The 15,893-nt window shown below is 42.7% G+C and overlaps 1 pseudogene across 1 annotated transcript in view; it reads left to right on the top strand.

The window, feature by feature from the left end:
• LOC109878905 (tuberin-like) overlaps window positions 1-15,893 on the top strand; it is a 71,820-nt pseudogene that overhangs the window by 747 nt on the left and 55,180 nt on the right. The gene's annotated exons all lie outside the window — the stretch shown is intronic.

Raw genomic sequence — 15,893 nt, 5'->3', positions numbered from 1 at the left:
AAAAATGACACCTATGCCAATTTTAGGGATGTTATGCTCGGCTTGTCATGAACCCAGTGACCAAAGCCTTGAAGTTCTGTGTGAAGCTCCAGAATGTTTTAAAGGATTTTTGGGTACGAGTGAGGGCCACATGTCTTACATATTCCACCCGGAGGATTCTACGGTAAAGATATTCACAGACCGTGGACCCAAACCCCTTTATCCTGCAAAACCTGGGAGTTTTCCCCCGGCTCTGGGGATGAGAGAATGGCTAAACATCAGGCTGGCTCTTTGTAAAATTGAACAGGTCCTAAGTGTTACAAATGTGCCAGGATATGCGTTGGAAGAACAGGTCTGCGGCCGCAGTGATCTCAAGGCTCTAAGAATTGCTTCAATGGACTATAGCCCTGACAACAAAGTGACAATTTTAGCCTGTGACCTTTATGATAAGGCTAATGCTACAAAGTCTGTCAATTCTCCGGTAGCTTCCAGAGCCCGCAAACATGTAAACTTTTTTATTCCTGTGTTTAGTTTTAAATGGGTGGATTATCCAATTTTCATAACACTTATGAATAAGCTGGACATTCTCTTCCAAAATGGGGAACAGTTAAAGCGCTGGGCGAGGCTTTCCTTGAGACAGAGTCAAGACCAAAAGGCCCGACGGCGGATCTACCCCTGGAGTGAACTTACCATGTGTTGATGGACATAGCAAGAGAGCCTTGCCTTTTGAGGGTGAACTCGACACGGACAATTGCGGTTGGTTGCATAAGCTCCCAGGATCTGTAAGAAAGGCATCGTAAAATACCTTAAGAATGTAACGATATAAAATGTATGTACTAAATATTTTGAATGAAATAAATGGTTTTAAAATCAGAATCTCACCACGTTATGAACTCTCGCGTTTGTTCACTCTTAGCGCAGTCTGTCCCTGAGAAAAATCTTGCGGAAAAAGCCATGTGCGCGCGCATGTGCGTGAGGGAGTTTTCTGTAGTGGCTGTGTGTGTGTGTGTGTGTGTGTTTCAAAAACAGAAAAAGGGGGGCGGGTTGTTTGTTAAAAAAATACCCATGCATGCCTGGTGGGTCGTTTGAAACCAAGGTTTACACTAGCCTGCAAAACAGATGCCTACCCCCCAACAATAATATTGTGTCTTACGACTCCTAATCTTAAAGGCCTTTCATAAAACTATTTTTTTTAGGTGGGCTAAAAAGTCATTCATCCCAGCGATGTCGAGAACAACACACCCCCATGCATCTAGGTGCTAGCACCCCGGAGATTTTAGAAGCTCCAAAAGGATCCTAATGTTTAGACACACCCAATACCATGTGTTTGAAATGTGTCAAATATACCATGGGCGGGGGTATAGCCCAAAAAAAACGACAAACCCCAAATGCTATGTAAAAAAATCATTCAGGGGTTTTTCTCTAGGTCGTAGGGTACAAAAGCGCTAGAAACCATGGGCAATGTTAGCAGCGTTTTAGTTCCGATGCAAACAGCACCTCCAGAAACTCCAAGAATCGTTATCGGACTGAAGCGTTAAAAAAGATAATCGGGGAAAACAGTCTAATGGATCTATCGCAAGGTGAGTTCTTGAAATAAATCTTTATTAGATTTGATTGTTGTGGGGAATTGTTTGAAAAGCGTGGGATGTTATAGAAATATTAAACAATCATTAGGATCAGTATGCTTACCGTATAACAAGGCAATATTAGCTAAAGTGATTATAGCTTTAATATTGTCGAATGTTTTATAGATTCTGAAGCATTCACGCAGATACTCCGAGGTATAACTGAGCTCGAATCATCCCATGGGGCTCCGAAACAAACGCCTGCCCTGAATTGTCAACGTAAGTAAGCTCCAAGAATTCCATACATAAAAATATTTATACCTTAAAAACAAAAAGTGTGGGCATCTTATATTAAAAGTTATTTTATATGTTTACAGAGGACCTAAAGCCTAGAAGGTTAAACGATGCCCTATGGAGCCTGAACGGTTTCTGCGAAGCATATGACTACGAGACAATTCTGCCCTACTCCCAGGATGTATTTACCCAAAAGCAGCGAACAGAGACTTTAAACGGCAGGTCAACTCCCCTTGGCCAGGACAACGTTGTCCCCCATATTTCTAAACACCAAAGGATAATTAGTGCTCAGATCCACAGTTCCGCTTCACCCGAACAATTCTACTTGGCCGATATTCACGAGACGTCGTTCCAAGGACTAGGTATGAATCAATTATATATTATTATTTATATATATTATTATTTTAATATTTATATATTTTTTTTATGCCGGAATATGTTAAAACAAGGCCTAATGCTGTTTTTTTTTGTTTTTTTTCAGGCTCCCCATCTACCGGACCTGCAGATGCTGTAATACAGGTTGAACAAAGACATCAGCCCATGGTTTCAGAGCTTCTTCAGAACAGCCCTCGTCAAAAAAGCCGAGGTATTTAATTAATGTATTGTTAATATATAGGCTTATATCTGAAATGTATTTGGCATTTTTAACATATTTTAGGGTTAATAACCTATTTGTGTATGTATTATTTTTATTTCAGACTCCTCACCGGCTTATGAACACAACGCACAAACATCGGAGGATGCCCAGACAAGCATCCCCGAGGAGGCTCCAAAGACACCAGCGAAACCTGATGATGTCAAAGATTTAAATGACATTTCTGAGGTAGACGATTTGATGTTCTGTGAAGCTGCCAACCTTCTTGAATCGGCCAATTCTGTGGGGGAAACAGCAGATTCTGAAATAGACAAAGAACGTTTTTTCAAAGCGTTTACCCTGGGTTTAAAATCACGAAAGGCTCTACTCCAGAGGCGCATGTGTATTCTACTCGAGCATCAATACAATCAGGATGTGTCATTCTGGCGTAGCGAGCTACCCCGTATGTTAAAAAACATTAGGGCTAAAACAAGCAAATACCGCCGTTAAAAAACACACATGTAAACACACACACACACACACACACACACATCCTTAATTAGACAGATGGCGCCCCCTATAGACCAAAGTGAGACAATTGAAACACTCTTAGCCAGGATCCCTACAGAGCTCCAAGATATAGTTAACCATATGAATGATTCGGGGGTAATTGACATAATGACAATAGATGAAAATCTATTATCCCAGATTCCCTCCGAACTCATAGACATTATTACACGTATGAATGAGTCAGGGCCTTCCGAGGAAAACATGTTAACACAGATTCCCGAAACCATCATATCTCTAATTACCCAGCTTAACGCGAGCCCTAGGTTTAATTCGGCCCCACAGACACCTCTAAGACAGCCTTTAACAACATTGTCCGAAGAGTCTGAAAGTCAATATGATGTTTTTGAACAGTTGGACAAATGTCTAGCAAATCTGGAGGGGGGCGGTCTTGAGATCAGTGTACAGAACGAGAGCGCTAGGTTTAATTCGGCACCCCAGACACCTATAAATCAGCCTTTAACACCAATGTCCGAAGAGTCTGAAACCCAATACGATGTTTTTGAACAGTTGGACAATTGCCTAGTAAATCTGGAGGGGGGAGGTCTTGATCGAAGTGTACATGTTTTGCGTCGAAATAAATTCAACAATATTGAGGTTCGCCAGTTTTTCAATTTCGCATGGGGGGGTCAGATTCGGGAATATGCTGTGTTTTACGTAATGCTTATGGACACTTTGAATGAACTGTTAGCGAGGATTAGAGATTATAGCGAACCTAGGGATCTCTTACAGTTGGAAATTTGTGGAGACAGTCTACAGAGCAAGGTATCGCTTATTTTACAGAATGGTGAAGCAGAGCTTGAACAATTTGTTAAACTGCTAGAACGCCTTGTACAGTCAAATTTAAACGTGCTAGCAGATAGGACCCTCGAACTTGTAGTACAATTAGTACGCCAACCACAAGGGGGCGGGGGTCAGAGACGAAAGCTCGAGAGTTTAATGCAGTCCGAAATCATAAGCAATAAAAGGGCCTATCTCATAAACGTTCACAATCCAGGTAATAAGCTATGTTTTGCCATAGGTTTGGCCCACTTACTCAGCCCCGGATGTACGGATCAAGCCGCGTTACATAAAGCTCTCGAGCTACAAACTGCGGTGGGTCTCGGTATACAGGATGCTGTGGCTTTCTCAGACATAGTCAAATTTGAAAACTTTCTGAACATCAAGATTGTGGTTTTGTACCACAGTAGGGCTAATGACGCTCTCCTCAAGTTCCAAAATATACCCGAACCACATCCTAAGACTATGTACTTTTATGTGCAAAATGAGCATTACTATGCCGTAACTAACATCACAGCCTTTTTAGGCGCGCCATATGTCTGTCCAGCCTGTCATACCGGCTACACACGCATGGGGGGGCACTCGTGCCGTTACAACTGTTCAGTATGTCTGGATAAACATTGCCCTATGCAGCCGCTAAACTTGACCCCCTGTGCGGATTGTCACCGCACATGTCGTTCGGCCTACTGTTACGAAAAACACAAAACTGAAACATGGCATCCCAAGGCATGTAAATCTGTAAGCAGTTGTGACATTAACAAGAAATGTCCAAAATGTCATTGCAATTACAACCTTAAAATAGATAGCCCTAAACCTCATGTTTGTGGAATTATACACTGCCCAATCTGTAAAGGTCCTTTGAAAAGCAGAGACGCGGAAGCAGTTCAAGAAGTAACACATGAGTGTTACATTCAGCCCTTGGCTGAAGATGAACATACAGAGAAATATGTGTTTTATGATTTTGAGACAACTCAGCAATCAGGGGTTCATTTGCCTATTTTTGTGTCAACCATGACTTTCAAGGGTGAAAAATGGTCGGCCGAGGGACCCGATTGTGCCCGACTCTTTCTAAAACATTTTAGAAAAGCCCAGTACAGAAACTTCACGTTTATAGCTCACAATGCTAGGGCCTATGACTCCTATCTGCTTCTGAACCCTTTGATACAGCAAGGCGTGGCACCCAGTGTCATAGCTCAAGGGAGTAAAATATTATGCTTTGTTGACCCCGCCTTCAAACAGAGATACATTGACAGCTTAAGCTTCTTACCCATGAGATTGGCTCAAATGCCAGAGGCCTTGGGTTTTGAAAACTCTGTCAAAGGCTATTTCCCTCATTTCTTCACATCTGAGGAGAATCTACATTATATAGGATCTTATCCAGCCCCCGAAATGTACGGGTGTGATCAAATGTCTCCCAAAGAGCGTGAGAGATTCATGACATGGTACGAGACCGTAAGACATGGCACTTTTGATTTCCATAAAGAGATGGAATCATACTGTGACAATGACGTTGTTATACTTCGTGAAGGATGCCTCAGATTCAGAGAAGAGGTAATCAAAGATGCGGGCATTGACCCCTGGAGCTGTACAACTATTGCATCAGCGTGCATGAAAACCTATCGTACACACTATCTAACTCCTGAATCTATAGCTATCCCATCGCCAGACAACTACCGACGCCAATTCAAGGCCTACTCTAGTGGTTCCATTCAATGGTTGGAGTACTTGGCCCAGGATAAAGATATTTTTATCCAACATGCTTTGAATCGGGGGGAGAAGGCTTTTGGGCCTTACCATGTAGATGGATACACACAGATTGACGGGGTTGAGACAGTGTATGAGTACAACGGTTGTTTCTTCCACGGTTGTAAATTATGCTTTGTCCCCCACACCTTGTGTGTCCTAACCCAAAAGACTTTTGGGGAAATGTACCAAGAGTTTCAAGACAAACTGAATTCTTTAAAGGCTACTTACGGGTTAAAAGTTGTGGTTTTGTGGGAGCACGAATGGACAGCCCTCAAAAAGGCAGATCCTAGTGTTAAGGCCTTCCTTACCCATTATGACCCTCCAGAGCCCCTGGAACCGCGACAGGCCTTGTTTGGAGGCCGGACCAATGCTTTGACATTGCGTTATGTAGCTCAACCCGACGAGACAATAGGCTATGTAGATTTTACATCCCTATATCCTCATGTAATGAGTTCCTCATTCTATCCTATAGGGCATCCTGAAATTATTCACAGCGACTTTGACGAACCCCAAAATTATTTTGGTTTAATCAAAGCGACTGTCTACCCTCCTAGGGGGCTGTTTATACCTGTGTTGCCTTACAAGGGTCCTAAAGGAAAACTTTTCTTTCCCCTTTGTCGCACATGCTGTGAAAACCACAACCAGGAAAACCCCTGTGATCACACAGATCAAGAAAGAGCCCTGACCGGTGTATGGGTCACTGTAGAATTCTCTAAGGCTTTAGAGAAGGGGTATCGTGTGGCCAAAATCTTTGAAGTGTGGAACTTTTCCAGGAAATCAGACACACTTTTTAAAGAGTACATCAAAACCTTCTTGAGATGCAAGCAGATGGCTTCAGGCTATCCTGCATCGGTCACAGATCAAGAAAGTAAAGACCAGTACATTCAAGACTACCATGACAGAGAAGGCATACTTCTTGACCCTGACAGAATAGAGGTCAACAAAACCAAAAGAAATGTGTCGAAATTGTACTTGAACTCCCTTTGGGGGAAATTAGCGCAGAGATGCAATATGCTAACAACTTCGATCATTAAAGACCCCGAAGAATTTTTGGAATTTGTTTTTTCGGACCAATACGAAATTTCACATTTTTCCTTCTTGAGTCAAGACATTGCCTTGGTGCAATGGAGGCGCCACCAAAAGTGGGTTCTACCCCCGGGTAATGTAAATGTGTTTCTTGCAGCATTTACCACAGCCTATGGCCGCCTTGAACTGTACACCCTCATGGAACAGCTTCAGAGGCGGGTTCTTTACCACGACACAGACTCTGTGGTCTATGTAAGCAAACCGGGGGATTGGACCCCCCCACTTAGCAACTATCTTGGGGGTTTAACGAGTGAACTCGAAGAGGGTGACCATATTACAGAATGGTCCTCATGTGGTCCAAAAAGCTATGCTTTTAGGACTAAAGCCAATCACGTGGTGTTGAAAGCCAAAGGCGTGACTCAAAACTATGAAAATGCACCGCGTGTAAACTTGGAATCAATCACGCGCTTGGTCGAGGGGTTCGTAAAGGACAAGAATAGTGACTTGGAGATTTTGAGCTCCTACAACAAAATAGTGAGGGATAAAAAGGGGTTCCATCTAAGAAACGCACCACTCACTAAAAGATTCAGGGTAGTCTATGACAAGAGACAGCTATTGCCTGACGGTACCACATTGCCCTTTGGCTACTGACTTATGCTACAAGCCCCAGTGTGTCTTAAAGCTTAAGATATTATGACTGCTGTCGAGGGTTTTGACCCCCGGCTACAATTGCCTTTTTCAGCATTAATTGCCGGCCCTTCAAACAGTGGCAAAACTTTTTTTGTAAAAAGTATTTTAGAGAATTCTGAACATGTGTTATCTCAAAAGCCTGACAATATTGTATGGTGTTATTCATGTTACCAACCTCTGTATGATGAATTATTGAAGACAATAAAAATCAAGTTTGTTGAAGGAATACCCGATTCTCTGTCTGATGATGAACTTCTCCCCCCACATGTAAATAATCTGCTGGTTTTGGACGATATGCTATTTGCTGGTAGCGAACACCCTGAAATTGCACGAGCTTTTACCCAATATACTCATCATAGAAACCTGTCCGTGCTTTACTTGGTCCAGAATGTGTTTCACCAAGGTAAAAATAGTCGGACCATTAGCTTGAATGCCAACTACATGGTATTGTTTAAAAATCCTAGAGACAAACTGCAAATTAGCACTCTAGCTCAGCAGATGTACCCTGGACGGAAATCATACTTTATGGAGAGCTATGAGGACGCTACCAAAGAGCCATTTTCTTATTTAATCGTGGATTTAAAAGCAAATACTCCAGAACACCTTAGGCTACGTACAGGGCTGTTTCCGGGGGAGAGGCCTGCTGCATACCTTCCTAAAAAGTAAACGCTATGTCTCTGCGTTTAAAAAGAAACCTCCCCCTCTTGAGAAGGCTAGTAGGTTCTACAGCTAAAGAACGGAAGGCCATCTTGGGTCGCTGTTCTTCAGATCTCATATTAGCCCTATGTGAGATTGCTTTGAATCTTCTCAAAGGACGCATTCCACTCACCCTGAACCAATTGAAAAAATTAAGGAGACAAAAGACAGCGATCAAACTCTTTGCCAATAAAAGGGCCAGTCTTCAAAAGAAAAGACATAGTATACAACAGTCTGGGGGTTTTCTTCTACCTTTACTCAGTATAGCCGTGCCCTTCATCACCAGCCTTATTGCGGCCAGACGTGGTGGTTGAACACGTGGGTGTGATGGCCACTAAAATGTACTTGGTGCCTCAACAAGAGTTGGATAGACTTAAAAAACAAATGCAGGGTCCTGAAGATATCAGACAAACAGCGGAAAATGATTTGGATACGGCCATGAAGGATGTTTTGAACCGAAAAGGATTGAACCCCTATGATAAGATTCAAAAATACACAAACCTAATGCAAAGGTATTTGACTCGGGTAAAGCAAGGGGAGAGAGAGACTAACCATTTAACCCTTTCCCTACCGGACCCTTTAACAGATGTCGAACCTAACGATAGCCAGGCCCCTGTAAGGCCTGTACCGTCGATCTTACCTAGTGGCGATAATATGTCGGGTGAAGCTCAAATGCCATTTGAAGATAAAGTTATGCATGACCTACTGACACATGTGCCTTTACGTAACAGGAAGAATGTTAAATACATTATGAACAAGATAAAAGACTCAAAGGGGATAGCTGCTTGGAACGACTCTGGAGAGTTTATCCTTCAGGGCTCTGTGGTTAGGGGGTCCCATATGCAGGACTTGCTTAAAAGTACCACGGCTGCCCACAAGGTTGCTGATGACCGAAGGCCTCCCGGCTGGCGTCAGTTTCTTAAGGCCCTGGCAATCCTCAACATCCCCCTCTCCGGTGTACCCAACCATAAGCTTCGTCAACAGATTCAAGCTTTAAAACAAAAGCCTTCAACGAGATACAGCACCCCTAAAGATGCCCCAACGACACCGGCCCCATATGAAAGCGATGATGCTAACTCATTTACTCCCATGAACGTCTCAGGACCTTTTCCTAAACCCGATCTCTCGGCGTGGTTAGACTTTTGAAAATGACTTTTGAATGACTATGATTAAATTCAATAAATTTTTTATTTGAAAAATAAGCAAGTTAACATTTGTGGCATTCTTGAAACATATGACGTGAGCATACGCCTTGATTACGCGTTCTTAAAGGACACACATTTGAACACTTTTGATATTTTCTAACAAAACAAGATACAAGGTTATCATTACTTCTTAAATCATCCTTATAAAGAGACATAACATCTTCAAAAGAAACTCCCCGGGCTCTTTGGCACAGGTAAAATACACAGTGGTGACCGCATGTAGTGGAAAGGTTATCTTGCACTTGTTTGATGTTGTAGTAGATCTTTGTACCGTTTAGGGTCAAAAAATCTTTAATAGATTTAGGGAAATGTGAAAAACCGGGGGGAAAGCCATAGGAATCAAAAAAAGTTGAGATTTTTCGTCCACCTTCCTGTTCTAATGTCATAGCTAGCCAATGTTCACCAGGCATGTGTTTAGGATGGGTATTGACAATAAACATTGCAGGCCTCTCAGACCATATCTCCATAGGTAATTCATCACAAGCCAACACTCCACAAAATTGTTTTCCAATCAAGCGGCTCATGAGCCCGTCCAACTCTTGGGTATTCATGTCTTTGTTCAAAGGTCCTTAATAATAATCCACTAAGACCTGTCTTCGGGCATTCACTTCCAAGATTGAATCAGAGCATGCGTAAACAATCATGCTAACTGTACAGGCTAAAGGTGTACGGAAACGCATTTCCAGCCTGAGGTTACCTTGGGACACCACAGACAGATTTCCTGAGGTGTCATCATCAGGTGATAAATTGAAAGCATACAATGTGTAACCCTCTGCAAAATCATTTCTGTCAATAGGTAAAGAGAGATCTTTTAGATGTCGCCCTGTAGCCAGGAATAGATTGTAAAATTCTCGCACAGATATGTTGTTATTAAATTGTGGTTGGAAAGCCTTCGCCGGAACCTGACGTCCGTCCTGACAGAGCGCTACATACTCTGCATTGAAGTGCTGAAAATTAAAGGTTTTTTTATCTAAACTGCCCGTATTAGAGGCGTGATCAACCAGACCTATAACCACATATCTAGGTAAAGGGCCTAGAAATAGGTTTTCTTGACTGCAGATTCTACTGCCCACAGGTATGCTAAAGGTTTTCATGGTAATTCTTTGGAGAGGGTAAAGGGCATTTCCTTTCATCAAAGCATGTGAGTGACCCAGGCGCACGGCCGGAGATACAGATACTTTTTTAATAAAAAGGGTTGCCCCCAACACTTTCAAACTAAAATCCCCGTCTTGGGGAGACATCAGGCAAAAATCATCCTTGGCCCTGGTTAATTTTAATCTTAAATCAACCGAATTTAAGAGTAACCGTTCTTGAAAGAAAATGTCAGAGTGTATAGGGCCTAGCAAATGAAACTCTCGAGATTCGGCGCAGTAGCGAGCTCGTGCCGCTAGTCCTTTGTTTGCACCGGTGGAAGGGTCTGTCGATTCCATAGAGGCTCCTGCAGTATCCTTGCTAAACAGCCCGGCGCTAAATTGGGTTTTGAGAGTGTCTTCGGAGTAGTTTAGTAAACACTCCATGATGGCTCTATAAGGGTATGTAGCGCTGCTTTGACTGATTAGGCGTTCACCCAAAGTCACATCAACTTGGGAGAAAATGGTGGCCAAGGGGTAATTAATGAGACTCACTTTGGCATCGTCTGCAATATTAGACCCATCTCTTTTGGTCACTTTTAGACGTAAATGCACCAAGGTGTTGTTGAGGTCCAGATAGTTGTCACCATGGCCTGGTATGAAAAATTCGATAGGCCCGTTATCGGTAATAGCAGAGAGAGGGGCTATCTCCACATAACTGGATCTATCTATTGAATGCTGCGTTAACGGTGCCGTGAAAAGATCAAGTTCTGTCTTTATAGCTTCAGAGGACATTCGATGTAAAAGAGCCATGTCACTTATTCTTTTAGAAAATACTTCCTAGTATTCTTTTAGCCTGTTTTGGTACAGACCTCCTCACTTTACCCCGTCTTTGACTTACTGAGGTTCTTTTAACAGTTAACCGCCGCTTTTTAGGTGCAGGTCTACGCCTTAAACCAGGAGGTCTCTTTTTTGGCCTTCGAGACAATATCATAAGCCCCGAGCCTTCTTGATGCTCCACCTCTGGTGACGCCCTTCGGGTCATAGCATTGGCTACAACCTCACTTACTATATTTTTAGCCGCTGATTTTAAATGTGGTTTGGCTATGCTGAAGCCTCTCTTCATAAACGGTAAAACCATCCTGAAGAGGTTACGGAATATACCTCCTATCCCCGAACCATACATTGTCGGCGCTCCATGATATCCTGGTAGTCCATTACCCACTTGATCCACATAGTATGAAACATAACGGTTAGGGTCGAGCTGATGGTGCTCCATAACCCTTTTATTTGTATTATGTTTATAAATATAATCCAGCTATTATATATGTAGAGAGGTTTTGGTGGGTCTAAAGTGGAGTTTTACAATCGTTTTACCATAAGTAAATTCAATGTTTTCGTTCTGATCCGTTTTAAGCTCAACCAGAATGTTTTCAATATAGTTCTTGCTGACATGTACGTAGTGCGGCTTGTCATAATTGACAGTGACGATGTCCCCATCCTTGCCGTCTATATGAACTGTTCGCAGGAGGGGCACACAGCTGTCTCCGACCCTTTGATAGGTTATGATGTCGGTATAGACAAATATGTTGTAAAAGCCTGCATGTATATCCGCAGGGAATGGGAATAATTTATCGTTCACATACGTCCATTTATTGGGACCCATCCCCAACATGTAGGATAAATTACCGCTGGTCTTTATACCTCCGTTAGCAGGCCCTGAGATTTGTATCCTTTTATGGATTGGATTGTAGAATAGGAATATTTCCATCTTGTTCAGGGTTAGGTGTTCATTCAACTCTGAGACGATCCTGTCGACGGTTCTATAGAAACCTTTTTTAAGCTTAATAAGTTTCGCAGGTTCCGAGAACCTTTTGCAATAAAAATCACGGTCCTTAGCTTTGATATTATACCAACTATGGGGGTATGTAATCTCGCTGAGACCTACTTCCCAAGCCTCTGATAACTCTATAGGCTTTGGAAAATTGGTTGTATACTTCGAACTCTGATTATTACGATATATCTGTGCCGACGCATTACTGGGGAGAGTCAGGTAGAAGCCGCTGTGTTCCATGATGCCCAACTGTGTACACGCGAATGATGCGCTAGTTATCATGACTAGGGGTTTAAATTAACCCCCGTTGCCTCCACCACATCCTGCTCCAATACCCAACTGTTGAACTTTTGAGGCCAGTTTTTCCAGCGGACCAGCAACCATTTTTTACCCTTTTCTCTCTTCTGATCTAGAATCTCCTCCACGTGAAAGACTTTGTCTTTACCCAACTGGACCTTCTGTAATTCCTTCTCATAAAAAGATCCCTCTATAAGATCCCCGTCATAATCTTTTAATTTGTAGACCGGCGGAATGCGTGGCAGACATTCGGTAACGGTAAACAACTCCGAGCTAAAGCCTTGTTCGTATTTTTTGTCGAAAACACCCCTCAACTTTGATATACGCACCAAGTCACCCACTAGGAATTTAAAAGTCATTTTTTTCTTACGGCGAAGTGGGAACAAACCATACATATTTTTAAAGACTTGAAAAGAGTTTTCCGAAGAGACCTCCGAGGGCTTCATACGTATAGTCTTATGGTAGCTGTGGTTGTAACCGTTTACTAAATCCTGAACTATGTCTGTATATCGGTTGGTGTTGTGAGCTGTAAAATAGCGCCACATCCGCTCTTTCAAAGTCCTATTAAAGCGTTCCACAACCGAAGCTTTCAAATCAGAGCCTGTAGCAAAATGTACTATATTATACTTATTCATTAGCTTCTGAAATGTTTGATTAAAAAATTCTTTTCCGCCATCCGTCTGCACTTTCTTGGGGGCGCCTCCTGCCTTCAAGATCGATTCAAAGGCCCTGGTCACCTCTGCCCCGCTCTTATTTTTTAACACCCTTACATAGGCTAATTTAGAGAAAATATCTATAACCGTTAGCATGTAGCGATTTCCATCATTTTTATCGGCAAGGGACTGCATGTCACATAGATCCGCCTGAAATTGGGATAATGGATGCGTAGAAAAAACTCTATTTCTTGGAAAATGTTTTCTTACAGGTTTATGTAGAGTGTAGGCATCTTGCTCTGATAACCATTCATTCACTTTAGCATCGCTTAACAGACTCCCTGTTTCTTCGACTATAGCTCTCTGTAAACGCTCTTTACCCCCATAAGACCCGGGGTTAGAGGGATTATAATATATGTTTTTCAACAGCTGCTCAGCCATCCTTCTTGCCTCTCTGAGGTACAATAACTGTAATGAGCCACTTTCATATAACGACAACATTTCAGTTTGTGAATTTTTATTTTAAGAATGCAACAATTATTACGTATACAGACAATTCAGGATTTGTTGCAAGATACAAGTCCCCGTTTTCTCAACAATCACAGCATGCAACACCCTGTATATATTGTTTAGATTTACAGGTTTGTTTCGCTGAATTTTTAAAACACACACGTCTGATATATAAGTATATAAACAACAAATATGATACACATTCACATTAAAGGGTGGTTCAAACAAATAATGTAAAATCTTAGCCAAAGTTATTTCTAGTTCTTCAGAATCCTCAACAAGCCTTGACACCATATGTGACCATTGTAAACTCTCGCCCGTATGTCGGACATGTTTCATGATTTGCTCCATTTTTAACACACGCTCTACAATAACCCCTGTATTGGGGGTTGTGTAGAACTTTACATTGTTCACTTTATTTTCAATAATCTGATGCATAACATTTGTAAGGTCTCTCAAAAGAAAAAATGTATTTATTCGCTCAAACATCGTAGACACATAGTTACCCATAGCTCTAAATAAACAAAATGTCACTCGGTCTCTTGGGATTTATTGAGCCAGAAAAGCATCACATCAGCCATCACAGCTTCCCTGTATTTGTTGTCGTCCACCAGGGTGTGTCGGATTTCTTTGAGTTTCTCATGGATGAAGAGGGCCTCCTTCAGTTCATGTAGGAAGGCTTCGGTTACCCCGTAAACTCTAGGGATAGACGGCGCAATACCCATAGACTCCAGGGCGATGACCAGCGCTGGTATAAAACGGCAGGACCACAGTCTTTTCACCAGCTCCTCAAAATGATTGAAAAAGTAGTATCTAGGAGGGTCGTAGAGGCAAGGATGACGACGCTGGCTGGGATGATTGATCTCACAGCCGATGCATTTTTCTCGTATATATTCGCCAATCACCACGTTTAAAAGTGTAGCTACAGAGGCCTTGATTGTATCCACAAAAACAGTACTGGCCACCCCATCAAACACATCCTCAGGCTGGGTAAATGTCGGGGGTGTCACGGGTCTTGCCAGGGGTGCGTAGAGTGTAGGGCTTCGTGGCATAGAGTCTTTAGTGTCGGGCCCCCATGACGTAGTGGCTTCCTCGTAGATGGTCTGGAGATCCATGGTGTATGCTGAAATGAAGAACTGTCTGCTTTTTTTCTTTTTATTGTAGAACAAGGCCCTTGGGTATCTGGGGGGGCGGGGTTAAAGCATCCGCTTACTTAGTTTTCTTCTGACGCTGTATCTTCTTGAGGCTCTTTTGCATCGTAATCTTTACGATTCGTATATATTATGCACTTCTTTAAATGAACAAGGCTCTGACGCTGTTGGCTCTGTACAAAGAGAGCATCCAACGGTTGCAACATTTTCAATTCCAGTACATCCCAACTGTTAAAAGGAATAAGCAGACGCAGTCGGGTATCCCCAGTCAGGCCACCACCCCTAAGTTTGTGGTTTCGGATTGCCTCGGTGCCGATATAGAACTCCACGCTGCCGCACGGTCGGCCATTCTTTCTTTGTATTTTCACCCTGTGAAATATTTGTCCTGAGGAGTCCGGGGTACCTTCCCAACGGGTCTCGTGGCCCGTGAACACACTATACCCCTTGGTGATAAGGCTCAGTTCAGGACACACAACCTTGCGAAAAACCGACCAGTCTTCAACACCATATTCCAAGCCTACAGTCTGGTCTGTATATTCTTCTCCTTCATCTACCGTATAGAGGGTCACTCTACAGGCCAGGTAATCAAACCGATACCCCCCACTGCTGGCCATTAGACATCAACACTTGATCTGTCAGAGCATTTGTTGGCGGTATTTGGGTTCTATACACATTTAAAAAAACGTTTTTTTGGCGCATCATATATTGCTGGTTGATACTTTGCCCTTGCTCTATGGGCAACCCGAAGGCCTGTTTCAGTTGTTACAGTCATCACTGCTTTGGTACCGATCCCAAATTCCATGGTTATTCTTAAGATCTTGTTGCACTCTTAAACAGGTATTGTTCAGCGGCTTTATAAGGGGCCTTAACCAACCCAAACCGTGAGAAACAGTAACAGGTTGACCTGACACATGGTCACTTACTCAACCCAGGGCATGCACCCTTCTACATGACATAGGGTCATAAATCATTACATAGGGTCATAAATCAGGCTTGGGTCATCAATCATTAACGGCCTGTCAAAGGGACCCTTACTCACCCCATAGCCCCCACCTAACCAGGCTTGTCTATCAGGCTTGGGTCATCAATCATTAACGGCCTGTCAAATGGACCCTTACCTCACCCCATAGCCCCCACCTAACCAGGCTTGCCTGACCAGAAGACATGCACACGTCATCACTACATAGGGTTCACATAGAGTTCACATAGGGTCATCAATCAAAATTTTGACCCGTGACATCTACTTTATTCTCTCT

The sequence above is a fragment of the Oncorhynchus kisutch genome, unplaced genomic scaffold (assembly GCF_002021735.2).
Source record: "Oncorhynchus kisutch isolate 150728-3 unplaced genomic scaffold, Okis_V2 Okis01b-Okis20b_hom, whole genome shotgun sequence".
Lineage (NCBI taxonomy): Eukaryota > Metazoa > Chordata > Actinopteri > Salmoniformes > Salmonidae > Oncorhynchus > Oncorhynchus kisutch.
Note: the sequence above shows the minus strand (reverse complement) of the source record. Positions and strands in the feature narration are given on the sequence as shown.